Raw genomic sequence first — 19023 nt, 5'->3', positions numbered from 1 at the left:
CACGTGAGATCATCCGGCAACCAGAGCATGTGGAGGGAGAAGGAAAGAGGATCAGGGCAAAAGGCTAGAGAACACTGGCCACCAAAAGAAATGAAAGTTAGGTAACCTGTAAACTGCTGAATTCCTTGTCTCAGCAAGGTACTAAAATATGTAGACATAGACAAGCCGTCCACTTGTCAAGGATTAGAGAGAACACACAGTAGAGAATCTGACTCTCTGACCTCTACAGCAGCTGTCAGCTTTGAACATGAGCCAAAGGCTTTCATTCAATCCAGTATTTCTCACAATCTGAGAAATAACTTTTTATCATCATTACAGAAACACTAAAATTGTGCCTATTTTTTTTCTTTGGCTTTGTTAGCTGGTCATGGAAAAACGTTTTGAAGAATTAAAGCTTCTTGTTTCCTGAAAGTGAAATGTACTTGGGTTACCTGGACAGGAGACCACAGCCTCTAGATCTAATTTCTCACCCTGTTTTTCCTTCTGTGGGTCCTGTTATATGAGTAGGATGAATACACAGTCTTATCCAAACACATTTTCCTACTTATGCTTCCCTTCCCTTTTGGCCACCTCTGCCTGATGGGGGCTAGATATGTAATCTGTGGTTTTAAATCTTAAATGTTTTACTACCTTTCAGAAGTGTACTGTAACTTTCACTAATATTTAAAAATTACTGATTTCTGTTTCCCCTTCTACTCAATACTAAAGACAGAGGCACAGGTATATATACAAATTTTGTTTTTATTAAATCCAGAAATATTTTATTAAAACAAACTGTCGTTTTTGGCATAACAATACACCCAGCGTATTTCCAGACATGATTACTGGTGGTCCAACTTAATCTTAAAATATGGCACATGTCCCACTAAGTGGCACCTGGAACAGGTGTCAGAGGTATTTGACCCCTTCTAAACATTTCTCCAGCTCCTACCCTATCCCTCCCCTGACACTCTGCAAGCCTTCTCTTTCTTGTCCCTCTTGTCTTTCACTTTCCTCTTGGTAGTGCCCAGAAACTTTGATTATTCCCACTAATGGCACTAAACCTAACACAGCTGCCAAGCCCCAGCCTAGAATACAATGGATATAATTCTAATTAACTTTTTGATTGTCCTTAGAAAACAGCTATATTCTGTTTCAGCAGCGCACAAGACAGAAAGGATAAGTGGCTGTAGAAAAGAAACCTATGTGAAAAAAGAAACCTAGCTTCCTAGTTCTGGCGGTCTAATATAGATTATGTACACATAGTTCAGAATCATAATTTGCCAATGCAGGTTTTTTTTTTTAAAGATTTTATTTATTTATTTGACAAAGATCACAGGTAGGCAGAGACGCAGGTAGAGAGAGAGGAGGGAGCAGGCTCCCTGTGGAGCAGAGAGCCCGATGTGGGGCTCCATCCCAGGACCTTGGGATCATGACCTGAGATGAAGGCAGAGGCTTTAACCCACTGAGCCACCCAGGTGCCCCTCTTTCTTTTTTTTTTTTTAAGAGGGTTTTATTTTTGGAGAAAGAAAGAGGGAAAAAGAGACAGGGAGAGAGGAAGAGCTCGAATGAGAGCAGAGGGAGAGGGAGAAGCAGACTCTCTGCTTAGCAGGGAGTCAATGCAGATTTTGGAAGCCCAGAAAAGTGGGAGCGGAACAAACCAGGACCCACATTTAAGACCATTTAAAGTTTAAGTCATGCTAATTTATGAAGTATAGTAAGGGTCAGAGTAAAAAAGATTTTAAAAATATCAAGGCCGGAACCAGAACAAAAGGACTTTAGCACTAGATATTACAGTTCTGGGAAATTTTCATAGGTTCCATAAAACTTTATGGGAAAGGTAAATAATTGTGTTCCTACCACAGTCCCCTCCCCTGAGTCAAGTGCTTGGAGCTATGCTCTACGCTGTATTCTCTTTAGAGGACAACCCTAGTGGCTCTGGGCATTCATCAGAGGAAAGGGTTTCAGTGCATTGCTTTCCCTATTCATCTCTCTGGCTATTGGTATCATTCATCACCTTTTCTGCTTAATTTCACTAAGTGGAAACAAGAGAAATTTATTACTGGAAGTATACTTGCGGGCTAGGAGTGGGAAGCACAGCAGAGTTACCTCCACTAGGCTATAAGAGGCACTAGAAATACTTCCTCACAAAAGCTCAGAGTGCTAGAACTGGATAAAATAAATATATTTAAACAAACAAGCAAACAAAAGACATGGCAGAAGCACCTGGGTGGCTCAGTGGGTTAAGCATCTGCCTTCAGCTCAGGTCAGGATCTCAGGGTCCTGGGATCAGGCCTCAGGAAGAGTTCCCTGCTCAGCAGGGAGTCTGCTTCTCCCTCTCCCCCTACCTACCACTCCCCCTTGCTCATGCCCATGCACGCTCTCTCTCTCACTCTCTGAAATAAATAAAATCTTCGAAAAAGAAGACTAAAAAAAATGGCAAGTAAAATGCTACTCTATTAAGACAAGTCCATTTATCCTATCTAGCCTCACGTCCCAACACTAAAATAACCCAGGATCTTGTGGCTCTCTAAACAGTCTCTTAGATCTCTATGCCATCATGGCCTCCTGCTGCCTTTTGGCCTGAAAAACTCCTACTCACCCTTCAAGTTTAAGCTCACACACTACCACCTCCCTGGAAGGCTTCTTTGATTTTCCTAAACAGGTGTTCATTCTCCTTAGCTGCTCCTCTTACTGTTCCTTTATTACAGCAGCCATGTGCTATTGCAATTATTTCTATCCCTGCGAGTGTGGCTCTCTAGTTCCCTGCCTGCTGTCTGAGGGACCACCAGGTCCTTCCATCTCTGTATCTCCTGGTACATGACGTGTACCTCACAGGTAATTCACACAGTGAAAGAAATCCCTCGGTCTCAAGATGGAGGAGCAACAACTATCCATCCAAGTCTCTCTTTTCCAATCCTACCCAGTTTAGAACTTTATTATTTATCTCCTAGGTCATTTAGTCCCTTCAAAACAAAAATACAAATTTAGAAAGATACATGCATGCCTATGTTTATTTCAGCATTATTTACAATAGCCAAGATATGGAAAAACCCAAGTGTCCATAAATAGATGAATGAAGATGTCATATATCCATACAGTGGAATATTACTCAGTCATAAAAAAGTATGAGATCATGTCATTTGCAACATGAATGGACCTAGAGAGCATTATGCCTAGTGAAATAAGTCAGACTGAGAAAGACAAACACCATAGGATATCAATTATTTGTGGAATCTAAAAAACAAAACAAATAATAAACAAAAAGCAGAATCAAGCCTATAAATACAGAGAACTGATGGTTGCCAGAGGGGAGGGGTAGGGCTGGGCAAAATGGGTGAAGGATAGTGGGAGGCACAGGCTTCCAGTTATGGAATGAATAAGTCATAGGGATGAAACACACAGCATAGGGGACGTAGTCATTGATATTGTAATGGTATTGTGTTGGTGACAGATGGTAGCTACACAGGTCTTGAGCATAACATATAGGGAAATTGAATCACTATGTTGTACACCTGAAACTAATGTACCATCATGTGTCAACTATACTCAAATTAAAAAAAATTTTAAATAAATATAAATAGTCTCTTCATTGCTCTTCTCATTTCTGGTCCCTCTTCCCTTGAATGAAGTCCAAATACACTACTGTCACTGTATTATTACTAAAGTATGACTTTAATTAAATGTACCACATTGAACAGTTGATGATGCAAAGAATGAAAAGCTTTCTGAAAAACACCTGTTCTCAAAGCTCTGTGGGCTGAAATCCAATAGGGCAGAGAGAAAAGTAAATAATTAACATATAATTTATCAGGTGTTATAGAGATAGATCCAATTCATGCTAATCCCTCTTCCTGGCCTGGCCTTCACTCTTAAATAGCCAATTCATATTTCACTTTATATGGGAAGTCTTCCTAATCTCTCCAGCCAGAAGAAATCCCTTCTTCCTCTGCTCCCATAGCGCCCTGCCATTCACTTATCACTTTCTGTTTGAATTACAGTTTATTTGTACCCATACATTATGTCTCCTACTGGATAGAACCTTTCTAAGTAGAAGTGCAATATATTTCACTCATCTCTATTTTGCACGGTACCTCATACAGTGCACTGCAAATAGACGATAAATGTTGAATTATGATGATTAACCTCACTAAAATATTATGAGTCTGTGGCTCCTTTAGGATTTGCCAGTATTAAGAACATTGATAGGCCAAATACATGCAATTTGGATGGAAATTTTTCCACTCTAGCCACAAAAATAGAAAAAGTCTTTTCAGTTTGGCTAGATAATAGTGGACATATGGAGAATATCCTCAACCAGATTTGAAAGATGTGTCCAAATGAAATGGATCTCTATTGTAAAAACACAATAAAAGGCAACTCCCTCTTGCTATAAACCAGGCAACCAGCCTCTGCTGACAAATACCAAAAAACTATAAAGTGCAAACATGGTGTGGTGTTTCCACCCTGGGGCCAACTTAATGGGCAAATGCTTAACTAAGAAAAAAAATACTCAATTTAGTAAAAATTAAATTTAGTCAAACAAGATACTGGCACAAGATAAAATTCCAAAGATAGATCATTGAATAAGCTCTCTGATCTCTCAAATAATACAACTTGCCAGAGTTCAATACATGAAGCTTGTCCATTCTCTAAAGCTGACATCCAATTTCCTACAATAGTGACACTATAAGATACCTCATCAAGCCCTTGTTAGGATCTCCATCTCTCCAATTTCACTTCTGAAATGATAATCTGTCCTCCCTCTGCCCTATTCCTTCACTGTAATCTTTTAGTTAAATGCCACACTTGTACGCAGGATGAGGTAGGAAGCAACTTAACCACCATTCACCTGAATCACAGGGATGGAGCACTTTGAAATTTCATGATTTAAAATGCAGAACTAAAATTCTAACTTCTCAATTTTGACCAAAAAGGAAGCTCAAATCTCAAAACTATAATGCCCTTTAAGAAACTGCTGTGCTGGGGTGCCTGGGTGGCTCAATGCATGAAGCCTCTGTCTTCGGCTCAGGTCATGATCTCAAGGTCCTGGGATCGAGATGGCATCAGGCTCTGCTTTCCCCTCTCTCTCTGCCTGCTTCTCTGCCTACTTGTGATCTCTTTCTCTGTCAAATAAATAAAATCTTAAAAAAAAAAAAAAAAGGAAAGGAAAGAAAAGAAAGAAAGAAACTGCTGTGCTGTAATGATATTTATCTGCTCTTAATTGGCTTGAATGAAGTCAGAACATTTGATTATATCATTTACTTCACATTAGAATTGCTGAGAGCAAGAACTGTGTCTCATCAACTAACTTTGCAGTCTTTGGGAAAGTGTGTGTAGCATCTTTTAATCTAAGGACTTGAGTTAAAGGGAGGATTCTAGGAGGATATGTGACAACAAATGCTTTAGGTAACTCTAAAGCACAATACAAATATAAGGTGTTACAACTAGAATTCTTCCTACTGTAAGCTCTCTCTAAGAGCAAGTCCCCCTCTACAGGAAATATGAGTAGAACTGAATTATTTCTATCTACTTCTTCTAAAAAGATTTGTTTGACATGCAAAACTGTAAATAATTCCTAAAAACGGGAGGAAGGGAAGGAAAGAAAGAAAACTCAGGTGGGACTAGAAGAAGGCAACAGCAGAGGAGACGTTTTTTAAATAAAATAAAGCAATGTAAGAGAAAGCAAACTGGATCTCAGGGATCAAGTTCAAACTCCATCATTCACTATCTACCCACATGACCCTGGTTACTTCTCCAAAGACTCGAGTTTCCTCATGGGTAAGCAGAAATAACTCATACGGTTGCCTCAGGGATTAAATGAGATGATACTTATATAGAGTCCTTAGCATTATGTCTTATACATAGTAAGCAATAAGTGAGTGATTACTGTTGTTGATAAAATTATTATTAGACCTGTACACTGACTGGTGACATTCAGGAAGAAAAAAGAGCCAAGAACATGTCAGAAGGGAAGGTGACAGAGAGCTAAGTCTATAAATTCCTGTTGGGAGACCAAGTTTGAGAAACATAGATTACACAAAGCATTTTTCATATTCTATGTAACAAATGCCATACCGTGTCTCCAGGATTGCTGAAGAATCTACAGAACTCTACAGAAATCTACAGATTTTGTAGCCAAATTCTCAAAGTCATAAAAGCAGAACAACCATGACTACATGTAGACAGAGCAAGACCCCCACCACCAAGGACAAAAAGGGCTCAGTGATGTGTACCAACACTCTCCTATTTCCAAACTTTTGATTTTTTAACTTTTCCTATGCAGAATGAAAGCTAGGCTCCATAGCAAAGGCACACCAACTCGGCTTGCCAAAAATAGATGGCATTAACAACCATGCATAGTCATTTAGGTTTCTGTTATCTTGTTCTTTATCCTGGGGAAGTTGTTGTATTTGTGGTTGATTTTCGGTGTTAAGTAATTTTTAACTCCATCATCTTTAGTAATTGCAAAAGTAAGAAAAGTGTTCCGAAATTAGGAATCAGATAGACACAGCGAATAATTGTAAAAGGTAAGAAAACAAGGGGAAAGGTATGAGAAACAAGAGGTAGGGGCTAACACTGGATGCTGCCTATGTATGGGGGATCAGACTTATAAGTTGTAATAACGTCTATGCCTGTGGAATCAGGAAGAATCAGCAAAAGACAAGGCAAACAAGAAAGCGACATGTGTGGCCAGAGAATCAACATCAGTCGTCAACTGGTCTGAAGAAGGCAAGGAGCTTGTTTAACAGTTTAAAAACTAAGCATAGCAGAAGTACTACTATTGCAAAACTGCCAAAGTTCGAGGCCTTTTTGAATTTACCCAACATCAGTGTGAATGATCAGCTCACCGTATGAACTGGCACTGCTAAGGTCTTCTGTAAGACCTGTGCAGAGATCATCTAAGAGATAAGCTACCTGTCTCAGTGGATGTTCAACAGAGACAAGACTCGTCTATTAGGGGAAAAGATGCCCCCAAATTTCTACCAGCAAGGAGGTGAGAGAATATCTGATTTCCCTCTGAGGCATCGGCTCACACCCCTCTTTATTAAGAATAACCTTTCAAAACCAAACCTGTACTTAGAAAAATGTTAACTTTCTTTCTTTCCTTTTTTTTTTTTTTTTTTTTAATAACAAAGCATAATTGTCTTAGTATCTGCATGAGGGGCACCTGGGTGGCTCAGTCAGTTAAGCATCCAACTCTTGATTTCAGCTCAGGTCAGGATCTCAGGGTTGTAGATGGAGCCCTGAATCAGGCTCTGCCCTGGGCGTGGAGTCTGCTTAACGTTCTCTCTCTCCCACTCCCTCTGCCCTCCCGGCAACTTCCTCAGATGTGTGCTCTCTCTCTCTTTCAAATAAATAAATCAATAAAATCTTAAAAATTTAATAAAAAAAAATTTAAGTACCTGCATGAAATTATGGGCTGAAGATCCTAAAAATTTTTGTCAGTCAGGTGGTGGTAAATGGAAATAATACAACCATCATTATTAATTTAAGCTGTGTAAAAATACATATATATGTATACCCATATACATATATATTTAAATTTGTTTTGCCATTTTTGTCTAATTGTAATAATAATATATGAGCTTAAATCCTGGCTTTAGTTCTTCTACTCTCCCTATTAGATTTTAAGCTCATCAACCATAAATTATACTACTGTGGGCGTTTTCTACCATCTTACCCGACTCAGACAAGGAGAGGACACTTACTATATTCAATCTCAGAAAATGTGCGTCTGGAACGCTATGATGAGTTTGGTCAATCAAGACATGGACAAAGGAGCTGATGTATCTGCATCTTAATAGACAGTACCTCTATCACTGCCGAGATATACTTTCTCTCCTAAACTTTAAATCCACTTGAGTTTACTGTGATCCCAGTACTTTGATAACCAATTACAAACGTGAACTTTTCTTGGAACTTCATTAATAAAATTATTTGGACCATTCATTCAACAAAAAAGCATTTACTGAGTAGGTCTACAAGAGGCAGGGTGCATTTCTATGGCACCTTTTATTTTACAATCCCAAAGAGCTTTCAAAAGTGCCCTAACAGAAAGTATCGGTGACTGAGCTTCTCTTATTTTATACATGTACCACACTCTATTCAAAACCCTGATTCATGGGGCATCTGGCTGGCTTAGTCAAGAGCATACAACTCAATCTAGGGGTTGTGATTTTGAGCCCTGTATCAGGCGTAGCGACTGCTTAAAAGTAAAATCTTTTTTTAAAAAAAAGGAAAAAAAACCCACCCTGATTCAGGCATAATATATTTAGCTGCTTGTGGAAATAAAAACTAGAAGGGCTAAGACTATCAATCATTAACTAAATTCCAACTTCACAATTCAATCCAAAAAATACCCAGTGCCAAGTGATTTTTTATTTAAGTTATAAGCCAAAATATACTATGATTCAAACATTCCATTAGGCAAAGGAGTTAGTATAGTTACAGTTTCTCATTTCTAAATCCGTATGGGTATGGTACTAGGTAATAAGTCAAATTTATCAAAAGTCCCACTCAAAGGTTACAATTACTTTGCACCAAGAGCAATTTCTTGCAATTGATTATTTCACATTCCAAAAATAACTTACCTACCTGGGTGTTGTTTATTTTGAAGCTCTTTCTACAAAACTGACCACTAAATCTACGTGTGCCAGATAAATGTATTTTCCTGAATTAATTTTTTTTAAAAAGACCTGAGAAAGACCATCAAGAATGGAAGAGAAAATAAGAATAGAGATTAAGCAGAGATATACAGGTATAAGCCAGAATGCTTGAGCTGGAACCCTTATTCTATCATTTTCCAGTTATTTGGTCTTGATACCTCAGTTACCCTGTCTACAAAACGGAAATAATAAAAAATACCTACTCTGTACAGTTGTTATTGGAATTAAACCCAGGTATTAGTACATGTAAGGTTCTAGCAGCAATCAGCATTATATAAAGGGTTTACTTATTATGATTATCATGACTAGATCATCAAATCATCTAAACAAACGCCTTTTCCTATTCAAAACCTTCCTTAATTGATCTAGTAGAATTTAATCCCTCCCTCTTAGGCTTCTCCACAAAATGCATGTGTATTACAGTTATTTGGGTCCATTTCCCTCACATTAGATTGTGTCTCTCTAAAGACAGAGATGACAGCTCATCTGAGTACTTCAGACAGCAAATATTGTTCACTGCTGTCCTTCTTTTCCCTCTCTCTAAAGGTTCTGAACAATCATACCCTGTCAATTAAGAAATCTTTACCTGGAGACCGGAGCTTTATGTAACCAGTACACTTAAATACTGGTCTTACCTTGCTAAATCAGAGCTCTTAAGACTTAAACAAAATTTTGTGGGTGTGGAGAGAGAGGGAGGAAAGAAGGATTGATTTAATATGTTTAAACAGCTAAGGATTTTTTTTAACTATTTTTTTTTAAATTCTTATACCTTAAAAGCTTATTCGCATTATTTCATTCAAAAAAGCCCATGGTACTTTTAATATAAAAATACAGTAGCATAATTTCTGCATATGTCAAGTCTAACCTAATCATAACTTGCCCATCTGCTGATTTTAATGTAATCCTGGGGCTGCTAGAAGACAATATGCTTGCTTCATTCACCCAACACTATTTATGTAAAATAAAATCATTTTAACATTACATTGAGATGCAAATCATTCTGGCTTTGATTTGTGTCCTCTTTTCCCTCTTAAAAAAAAAAAAAAGCACCCCGCCCCCGCCCTGCCCCCAAAACATAACAAGCCTCCAACTTATTCCGGATCACTGAGAAAACACTTTCTAAAGTATTATCCAACTTCACTCACACAATGATGTTGCCCTCACTTTGAGAGAACAGAACTTTTCTGAAAACAAGTGACTGAACTGAATGCATTTTCTACAAATTTTCCTCCGGTTTTATAGTGTTCTACCTTTTGAAATTAATTTTTCAGCATAAAAACTGCCAAGGACACCTATTCATTTGCACAAATTTTCCTAGTCTCTATTCTTTGACCCATTTTAAAACAAACTAAAAAACAGAAGACTGAAAAAGAATTGCACCCATTTAATGTAGCTTTTCTCATTTTTTTCATTCCTCACTGGCAGGACCTTTCAAAGGAGTACAAAAACTACACCCAATTTATTTCTCATCCTAAACACATCTCAGCCAAATGGAAAACATTATCAGCCATCTTAACCAGGAGAAAACGCAAAGCTAAGCTACATCAAACCTTTTTTTTTTTTTTTTTTTTTTTACTTTTGAGATCAGGATTTTTCACACAAAAGTACTTTAATGAACCCATGCGATCAACAAAGGTAATCACAATTTAACAACGTATGTTGAACTAATTTCTCTTCCTCAAACAGTCACAATGGTGGCTAATTCACCTATAATACCTCTCAGCTACGGGGAGAGTATAATAAACTTAATTGTTTTATATATCCTGAGGCAAAAAAAAAAAGGTTGATCAAAGACAAAGAGGTTCCCAGTATCCTATATACATATATGACTGAAACAAAAAAAGTCTGTACAGGGTAAGTAAAATTGGGCTTAAGCAACAATGGATCCTGCCTTAAAGTAGGGAGACCTGACAAATTACCCCATCCCCACCCCCTTGAAGACAAGGTCTCACTCCCATCTTACAACTAGGAGGCACAAATTAAAACCGTAAGAGTTGTCTTCTCAGACTTTAGCCGTAAGAAAACTAATATTGAGGCCTTTTCCCAGCAACTGACTTCTGTCAAAACTTATCACAAGTTACGTGAAACAGACAAGAGCGTTGGTTCTGCATTTTACCAAGTGAGAACAGCTTCACAGCTTTTGGACAAGCCACCACTTCCAGCACCTCTAGCTGTCTCCCCACCCCCCAATTTCTTTTTATATCCTTCCTCCAAACTTGCAATCCGAAAAGTGATCCCACAAAACAAAAGCAGCATCAGTAAACGGGAGGCCACCGGTTTTGAAAATAAAGTTTGTTCCCTTGCCGTCGACCTGATAACTTTTTAAAGATGAAACGTCTCCTGCTCGACCGGGTACAACCTTTCCTATTCCCTTAGCAAACAAGCCCTCGTCTGCCCCCGACAGTAAAGAGAAAAAAGGGGAGTGGGAGAAAATGATGTTGAAAGGAGGGTCTACGGGGCCAGGGGCAGGGACCGATTTTGAGACCGGCGTTGAACACTCCGTGCTTCTGGGAGCTAGCAGGCTTTACCGTGTTGTGTCGATCTGAGAACTGTTTAGCAATCTGACGCATCAGTTTTTAGGAACGGTACACAAGCAGCCCCCACAATTTGAGCCATGCCTGGAATCCTCCTTCTCGGAGACATCGGCTGGAGGGCACGGGACGGGCGAGCGGGGGGCACCAGCGGAGGTTCCGCGACATTTGTTATTGTTTATGAAGCCCAGGCAGGGACCGGGATCGGGGTGCTCCGGGGCCGAGGAGTGCAAGGGGAGAGGGGCAGGGAAGCCCAAAGATTCCTCCCGGGGCTCGCGGCTACCTCTCCGGGGACGCGGGACTAGTATCACCTCGGGGAACCAGAGGGCCAAGGCCGTCGCTGGAGCTTCTCTGGAGAGACACTGCCAGCCCCGACATTAGCCCGGCTGTCGCTGGACCCCCAAAGACACCGAAGATCTCCTCCGGCTCCTGCTCGCAGAGTTGGGGCCCGCGCCGCGAGCGGGGACTCCCAGCCGCGGCCGCCGCGCGCCGCATCCGCGTACTCACCTGCCTCCGGTCGCGCCCGCGGCCGGCTCAGCCTCCGCACGGACCGCAGCCGGTCCGCGGCCCGTCCGCTCCCTTTTGCCCGCTCCGCCCTCGCCCCGCCCCCGGGAGGTGGCACCCGCGGCCGCGCCGGAATCTCGGGGCGGCCTTCCTGAACTCTCGCGAGCCCTCCCTCCTCGGCTTCTCGGTGGCTGGGCCGGTCAGGCTCGGCCCTGACGTCATACGCACCACAGCCGGAAGTAGCCTTCTGTCGTCAACGCCGGCTCGTCTGCCCCGCCCACCTCCTCCTTGTGAATTCCTGATGGCCCTGGAGCAGTGAACTTGGCAGTCACTACTTCCCTCATTCATCAACCTCACCTCACTTACCTTTTCTGTATTCAAAGCTGGTTCAAAAGCTGGTCCTTGAGAGAGTTCCAGTGTGGTGCCATATTAGTCCTAAGTGACAGAGTTTTCCTTAATACTTACCAATGTAATGCAAAGAGTAAGTCACAATGTAAAGCAAAGAAATGGAAAGAGGTCTGGAGATAATCCCCACGAATCCACACATTTTGCAGATTAGGAAAGGGTGGTTAACAAAGATGGCTTGGCTGACCAATTTGCTTAATCAGTAGCTGTGGGATCTAAAAGCCTCCCAAGTTCTTTGACCCTTTTCCATCTCACCACGACTCCACTGCAAAGGCTTGAAAGGGATTCAAATTTGGAAAAGCGACGAAAAACTTGCTTAGATGGTCTTGGAAAATCTAAAATAACTGACAGTACTGGGCTGCTTTAGGATCTGAGAACTAGGAGGGAAATGTCCCTGCAGTATAACTCAAAAGGGATGGCTTTGTGAAGAGGATGCATTTGACTTTGGAGAAAACACTGGGCAAACCAAATAAGAGAATCATTCACAGTTATTGTCAAAAAATTCATCTTTGATCTGAATATTGGAAGTGTTACAAAATACCCTTGACTTTAGAGACTACTAAGACAGTATATGAAACTGGTGTTATACTTGTGAAAAGCATAATTATCTTTAGTTTCACCAAGAAGAAGTGATAGATGCAAAGGACATAGGGAAGCATCATGACATCACTTCTCTCTTCTCTCTCTCTCCCTCTTTTTTTACGCCCTGTGCTTTCTCATATATAACTTGGTAACAGAAAAAGCACTACTTTTGTAATTAATGCATTCTTGAGGATATCAGTTCCACCGATATCATATGGTCCTTTTGAGACTCAAGTAACAAATGCTATATATGAGTATAAGGAGGTTTAATTGTGATCAAACATGCTTGACAAAGGCCTGTACACCTCTCTCCTTTCACTATCCACATACGTATATTAATTCAAATGAGTAGAATGGAGAACAGTTTATGGAGTGTTCTATATCAAATTTACACTTTCAACTATGCCATACGTTTTTCATAGCACTGGAGTAATATGGACTAGTCTAGGGTATCAGAGTAGGATAATATGGAGGCTAAAGCTTTGACCTTCAGATTCTAAACTGAGGCTATTCTAAAAAATTCCCATAGGAAGTTGTTGAAGTGCCTAAACTGATATAAATTAAAGTCATATGGCCTTCAGGAAACATGGTGAAGTCTGGGGACCTTTCTCAGAATATTGTTCTTAAATGCATAAGATAAATTTTCTAGGGCTACAAAGGAAATTGATTTTATTGGCATACAGTTATCAAAATACTAAAAAGTGAATTTGTGATATAGTTATGTGATAGGCAGTTTCTAAGATGATTCCCAATAATCCTCAGTTCTGGTATTCCTGTCATGTGCAATGCCCTCCACTTGAGTGTGGGTTTAGTGATTTTGTTCTGGGAAAAAAATACGGCAGAACTGATGGGATATCACATCTCATAAGTAAGTTACAAAAAGAATCTGGCTTCCTTCTTTGCTATCCTCTCTTGCTCTCTCCCGTGTTCACTCTGGTAGAAACCAGCTTGCCATGCTGTGACCTATCTTATGGAAAGGCTCACTTGGCAGGAAACTGAGAGAGGTCTCTGGTCAGAAGCCACCAAAGAATTGAGGCACTCAGTCCAGCAACCCATGAAGAACTGCCAACAATCTGAGTGAGCATGAAAGCAGATTCTTTCCTAGGTGAGCCTCAAGGTGACGCAGCCCTTGATTGCAGCTTGGGAAGGGACCCTGAGCCACAGACCCAGCTAAACCATGTCAGTTTCCTGGTCCACAGAGACCATGAAATAATAAGTATTTGTTATTTAAGCCCCTAATTTGGGGGTTAATTTATTACACAGTCAAAGATAACAGTTACACATTTGTGTCTTTATTAATGCATTAAATAACAAGATCAGGACCTACAGTAATTTTGCAGTAGCAAAGAACATAAACAGTATTTAAGATATCTGCAACAACTTTAATGTGATAGAAAATATGTATGATTTCTCTTGGGCATGAAGTCACAAGTTGCTAGTATTACCGTGGTTTACTGAGTACATGCATAATGGAAGAAATGCTCGTTTACAGTTGGGCTTTAGTGGAAAAAATATGTAAATATGCATATATGTTAAATTATAAGTATGGATATTATGGATATGTTTACTTCATCAAGTTTCATAGACCCAAAGTAAGAACCCATGGCCTAAATAACAAATTATTTGTAGTTTCTTCCAAAACTCTTACTATCAACTCACTCAGACATTAGATCAAAATTCAGGTAATAAACTCAGTTAACAGATATAGACCATGGCCACTGCTAACTTTATTAAACTACATCTAAACATAAATTTTTATCCCTTAGCTTTTGCTTATTCCCTCTTCTCCAGATCTATGTTAAACATAGATAGGCTAAAATCTTGGTCTGGAATGTGAGAAAAATTGTGGCTGAAAACTTCTACAGCTCTCAGAATTCACCTGATTTTTGTTTTCAGCATGTAAGCGGAAATCTTAAGCTCCCTGACCAAAGTGACTCCTTTTTTTAAAGATTTATTTATTCATTTGAGACAGAGAGATAAAGAAAGAGGGCACGAGCAGGGGGAGAGGCAGAAGTAGAACCCCCGCTGAGCAGGGAGTCTGATGGGGGGATGGATCCCAGGACACTGGGATTATGACCTGAGCTAAAGGCAGATGCTTAACCATCTGAGCCACCCAGACACCCTCAAAGTGACTCTTTACTATTACTCTTACTCTTCTAGGCGTGCCTCATAGTAAGTAGCCAATGAATGCCAAATGATGGCAGTAAATAATAATAGAAGGAAACTATTAATAAAATCTTTCCACTGGGTGAGTAGAGCTGCTTTTCTATATATGTAGCTTTGCAGTTGTGGGATATGGCCAAAGCAGGCTTTAAATGCATTTAACAGAATACACAAAATGTAAAAACAGATGAACCAAGTTCTTAACTCAGGAAACTTGAAAAAGAAAAGAGATCTAAAGAAAGTAGAAGGATGTAAAGATTAGTGCAAAACCCCTTCCAGGGGTTCACAGCCCTTATGTGCACCATGTATTACAGATCAAAACATAATCCATCCTAGGAATGCCCGGGTGGCTCAGTGGGTTAAGCCTCTGCCTTTGGCTCAGGTCATGATCTCAGGGTCTTGGGATCGAGCCCCATGTAGGGCTCTCTGCTTAGCAGGGAGCCTGCTTTCTCCTCCTGCCTCTCTGCCTACTCTGATCTCTCTGTCGTATAAATAAATAAAATCTTAAGAAAATAGTAATCCATCCTAGCTACAACTCTGTTTTTCAAATGGTTGTAAATTCTATTATATTTAACAAATTCAAATACAGTTCTAAAATATAAAGGCAGAAACTGATGCAAGAGAAAAAATTTTTTTTAAAGACTGAAATTGATCTGTAACAACAGAAAGGTGATTCTTTGAAAAGTCAAGGATGTAGGAAAAAATTTGGCAAGACTAATTTAGGAACAAAAAGAAAAGAGACAAATAATAAGAACAATAATGGAGATATAAATGGTATGGAGAATTTTTTTTAAAGGGTAAGAAATTATGATTTAAAAAGAGAGACTATTGGGGCACCTGGGTGACTCAGTCGGTTAAGTCTCTGCCTTCAGCCCGGGTCATGATCTCAGGGGTCCTGGGATCGAGCCCCGCATTGGTCTCTCTGCTCAGTGGAGAACCTGCTTCCCACCCCCACCCCACCCGCCTGTCTCTCTGCCTACTTGTTCTCTCTCTCTCTGTCAAATAAATAAATAGAATTTTAAAAAGAGAGAAAGAGACTATTAAGACAGGCTGGTTGAACACTCCCCTCTGTGTGAATGAAAGAGTAATGTTAATTCCTGATTCACTCCATGTTTAGACTAAAGAGCAACTAGTGTTTACGGAGTCTGTGTATCAAGCATTGTGTTCTTTACTTGTACTATCTCATTTAATCTTTACAATAAGCCTGTGAGATAGGTATTACTATCCCCAGTTTTCAGATAATGGAACTGGGGCTCAGGGAGCTATGGTGACTTACCTCAGGTCACGCCAGATAGCAAATGACCAAGGCAACCACTCAGATTCCCAATAGTAGACAAAAGAAGCACAACAGAGCAAAAGCAAGAACAAGAAATCTTGTTTTACCCACTTACAGCACGCACAGTAAATGTTAGTTATTACTGTTACGATAATCCCTCTACTTTAAATGGGTTTATGATACCACCTCAAATATGCAAGAGATAAGGGCAGAAATTCACTTTCAAGGATGTTTATCCCAGCATTATTTATTCATAACTGTGAAAAGTTGGAATCAACCCAGATGCCTAAAGGTAGGGGTCAGTGCAATAAATTATGGTGGATCCACATAGCGTAATAGAAAATATGTATTATAAATCATAAGTAGACCAATTATTGACATGGGAAGATGTTCAGAATATAGTGTTAGGTTTGAGAATTCTTTTAAAGCAGGTTGCCAAGAGTGTAATATCCTTTGTATGAAAATTATTTTAAAAATAACATGTGTATATATGCAGACATTCATAATATGCATGTTCAGATGCATATTTCAAGACTGAAAAGAAAGTCACTAAAATAAAAGTTTTCTCTCAATGTGATTATGAAAAAAAATCATGATGTGCAATGTTATGCCAGTAGATTTTTAAATTTTTTTTTAAATGAGAGAGAGAAAGAATAGGTGCTTTTCAGTTTTCCATGAAGGCTGTCCTGATGGAAATTAATGGAATTAATTAATTTTCTTACTATGGAAAAAAATGAAAAGTTTATGGAATAATGTCTTTCCAGTTTGCCCCTGAGAGTGTTTGATTCCTGGCTCTTCTTCTCATAGTTCTGACTTTCAAGGGGGCTCTAGATTAGCCAGGCTAAGTGCAATTGAGTTTCTTTGAAAATAAGGGCTCTGTTCTGTAAGCTTCCGGGGCCTTTCACTGGACCATTTGATCAAACACATGACAGTCCATTCAGAACTCTTACTAGACTGCTTTCTGCAAAGCACTTTATAAACCTGGAAACAATGACTTTTAATTGATCTCTGCTTTAATTTTTAACTTGCTTGACTAAATGGCAAACTATTTATCACTGAAGGTCTGAAGCATTCCCAGATTTGGGCTCTTTCTCCCCCAAAGTGAAAAGCACCTACATAAATCAGATGCCTGGAGAGAAGCATTAAGGAAAAGTGAAAAATACATTATGTTGAACTCTCTCTTTGTGTTATGTTTATTGCTCTGCAAAGGGTAATAAATAACCAAATGGGATTTTAATTCCAAGGACCTGGTTCTGTTACTAGCTGTATGACCTGGGACAGATCAAGAAGAGTTATCTGAGGTCTTATTTCTACTTCTGTAAAATGAAGAAAATCAACACAACAGTTGCTGCAAAGATGAAATATGATTATATATGGTAAAAGCACTTTGAGACCTATAAGACCCCATTGCCATAATGGAAATAATATTAGATTGAAGAGAGAAAGATCTCAGCATCAATAGCTACCTCCTAGGATCACTATGAGAATTAAATAAAATTAACTAAGATAAATTAAGCACCTAGTGTAGGACCCAGAACATATTCACATTCAGTTCAAGTAAATTACCATGTCTGCTAATAATAATATTGAGCGATACAACAAAAACACATGTTTCAGAATGGAACCCCCTTTTCTCCTGTCAACTACAAGTCAAATGGATTCTCTGCATTTAAGGAACATTTTTGATGATGTTAACATCCATGAAGAGAAAAAAGTCCCTGTCAGACCTTCCCGGCTTTGATTCTTGTCTGCTTTCATTGATGCTTAGAAATTCCTGATACTAACAGAGATACAGCTATAGTGGATTTTCCGTCTGTGAAATAGGAAATCTAGTGCATGAGTAAGACGAGCCTAAGTGATGCTGTAGTCACAGACTATCACGGAATTTTAGTGGCTTCAAATGGTGAGGATTTATTCATTGTTGATGCTTTATGGCCTTTGTAGGTCATCCGTAAGGCCTTGCTCATCAGAGGCACTCAGGCTTCAAGGCCAGTGCAGCAACCATCACCTGGGACATTGCTTGACCTCATGCCAAAAGGAAAAGAAGATTAGAGGTCTCAGAGATTTCTGCTTACAACACATTGGCCAGAAGTAGTTGCATGACCCTAAACAAAGAAAAGGGAGCCAGGAGATAGAATCATCTGATTCTCCAGGAAGGAGAGAAAACCAGAAATATTTGGCACTGTACCAATGACTACCACACATTGCACACTGGGCATATGAAATTGTCCTGGATATGTGAAACCCATTGTCCAAATGCTAGCTGTTATGATTCCCTTACCTCCACGTCCTAAAGAAAAGCTGACAGTTTTAGTTTCTTAGAAAGGAAAACTGCAAGACACTATGATATTTTGTGATAATACGTGCTGTATTAAATATAGTTTAAAATTTCTAACATCAGGGGCACCTGGGTGGCTCAGTGGGTTAAAGTCTCTGCCTTTGGCTCAGGTCATGATCTCAGGTTCCTGGGATTGAGCCCCGAGGCTGGCTCTCTGCTCAGCAGGGAGCCTGCTTCTCCTCTGTCTCTGCCTGCTGCTCTGCCTACTTGTGATCTCTCTCTCTGTGTCAAATAAATAAATAAAATCTTTAAAAAAAATTTTTTTCTAACATCAAGTTAAAAAAGAAAAAAATTTGTTCGGTGTCTTTGGTTGCCTAAAAATGATCTTCATCGACCTTAGAAATTCACTAACATTACAATTAAAAATTTTTTAAAGACTTTTTCTTCTTTAAACTGAGATATGGTTTTTCCTTAAATTTTGCTATCTTCTTCATTCCTAATGTTGGGGTTTGAGTATAAGAATTTCGTTTTCTCAAGTAAGAGAAAGAAGCCTCCACCAAAGACTGTTTTTCATCACAATAGTTGAATTTGACTTATAAAAAACCCATTGATGTTTAATGTAGGCAGCCTAAGAAA

At 39.5% G+C, this 19023-nt stretch overlaps 1 protein-coding gene across 2 annotated transcripts in view; it reads right to left on the bottom strand.

Annotated features, from left to right (window-relative positions):
• The window catches only part of STK38L (serine/threonine kinase 38 like), an 87180-nt gene extending 75382 nt beyond the window's left edge, over window positions 1-11798 (bottom strand). The window contains exon 1 of one of the 2 annotated variants that reach the window (XM_059185839.1): window positions 11687-11798. The gene's annotated coding sequence lies outside the window, so the exon portion shown is untranslated. The remainder of the gene's footprint in view (window positions 1-11686) is intronic. The other variant, XM_059185838.1, reaches the window with a different exon arrangement.
• Between the last annotated feature and the right edge of the window lie 7225 nt (window positions 11799-19023).

Source organism: Mustela lutreola, chromosome 8, assembly GCF_030435805.1.
Source record: "Mustela lutreola isolate mMusLut2 chromosome 8, mMusLut2.pri, whole genome shotgun sequence".
NCBI lineage: Eukaryota > Metazoa > Chordata > Mammalia > Carnivora > Mustelidae > Mustela > Mustela lutreola.
This window is presented reverse-complemented; position numbering and strand designations above follow the sequence as displayed.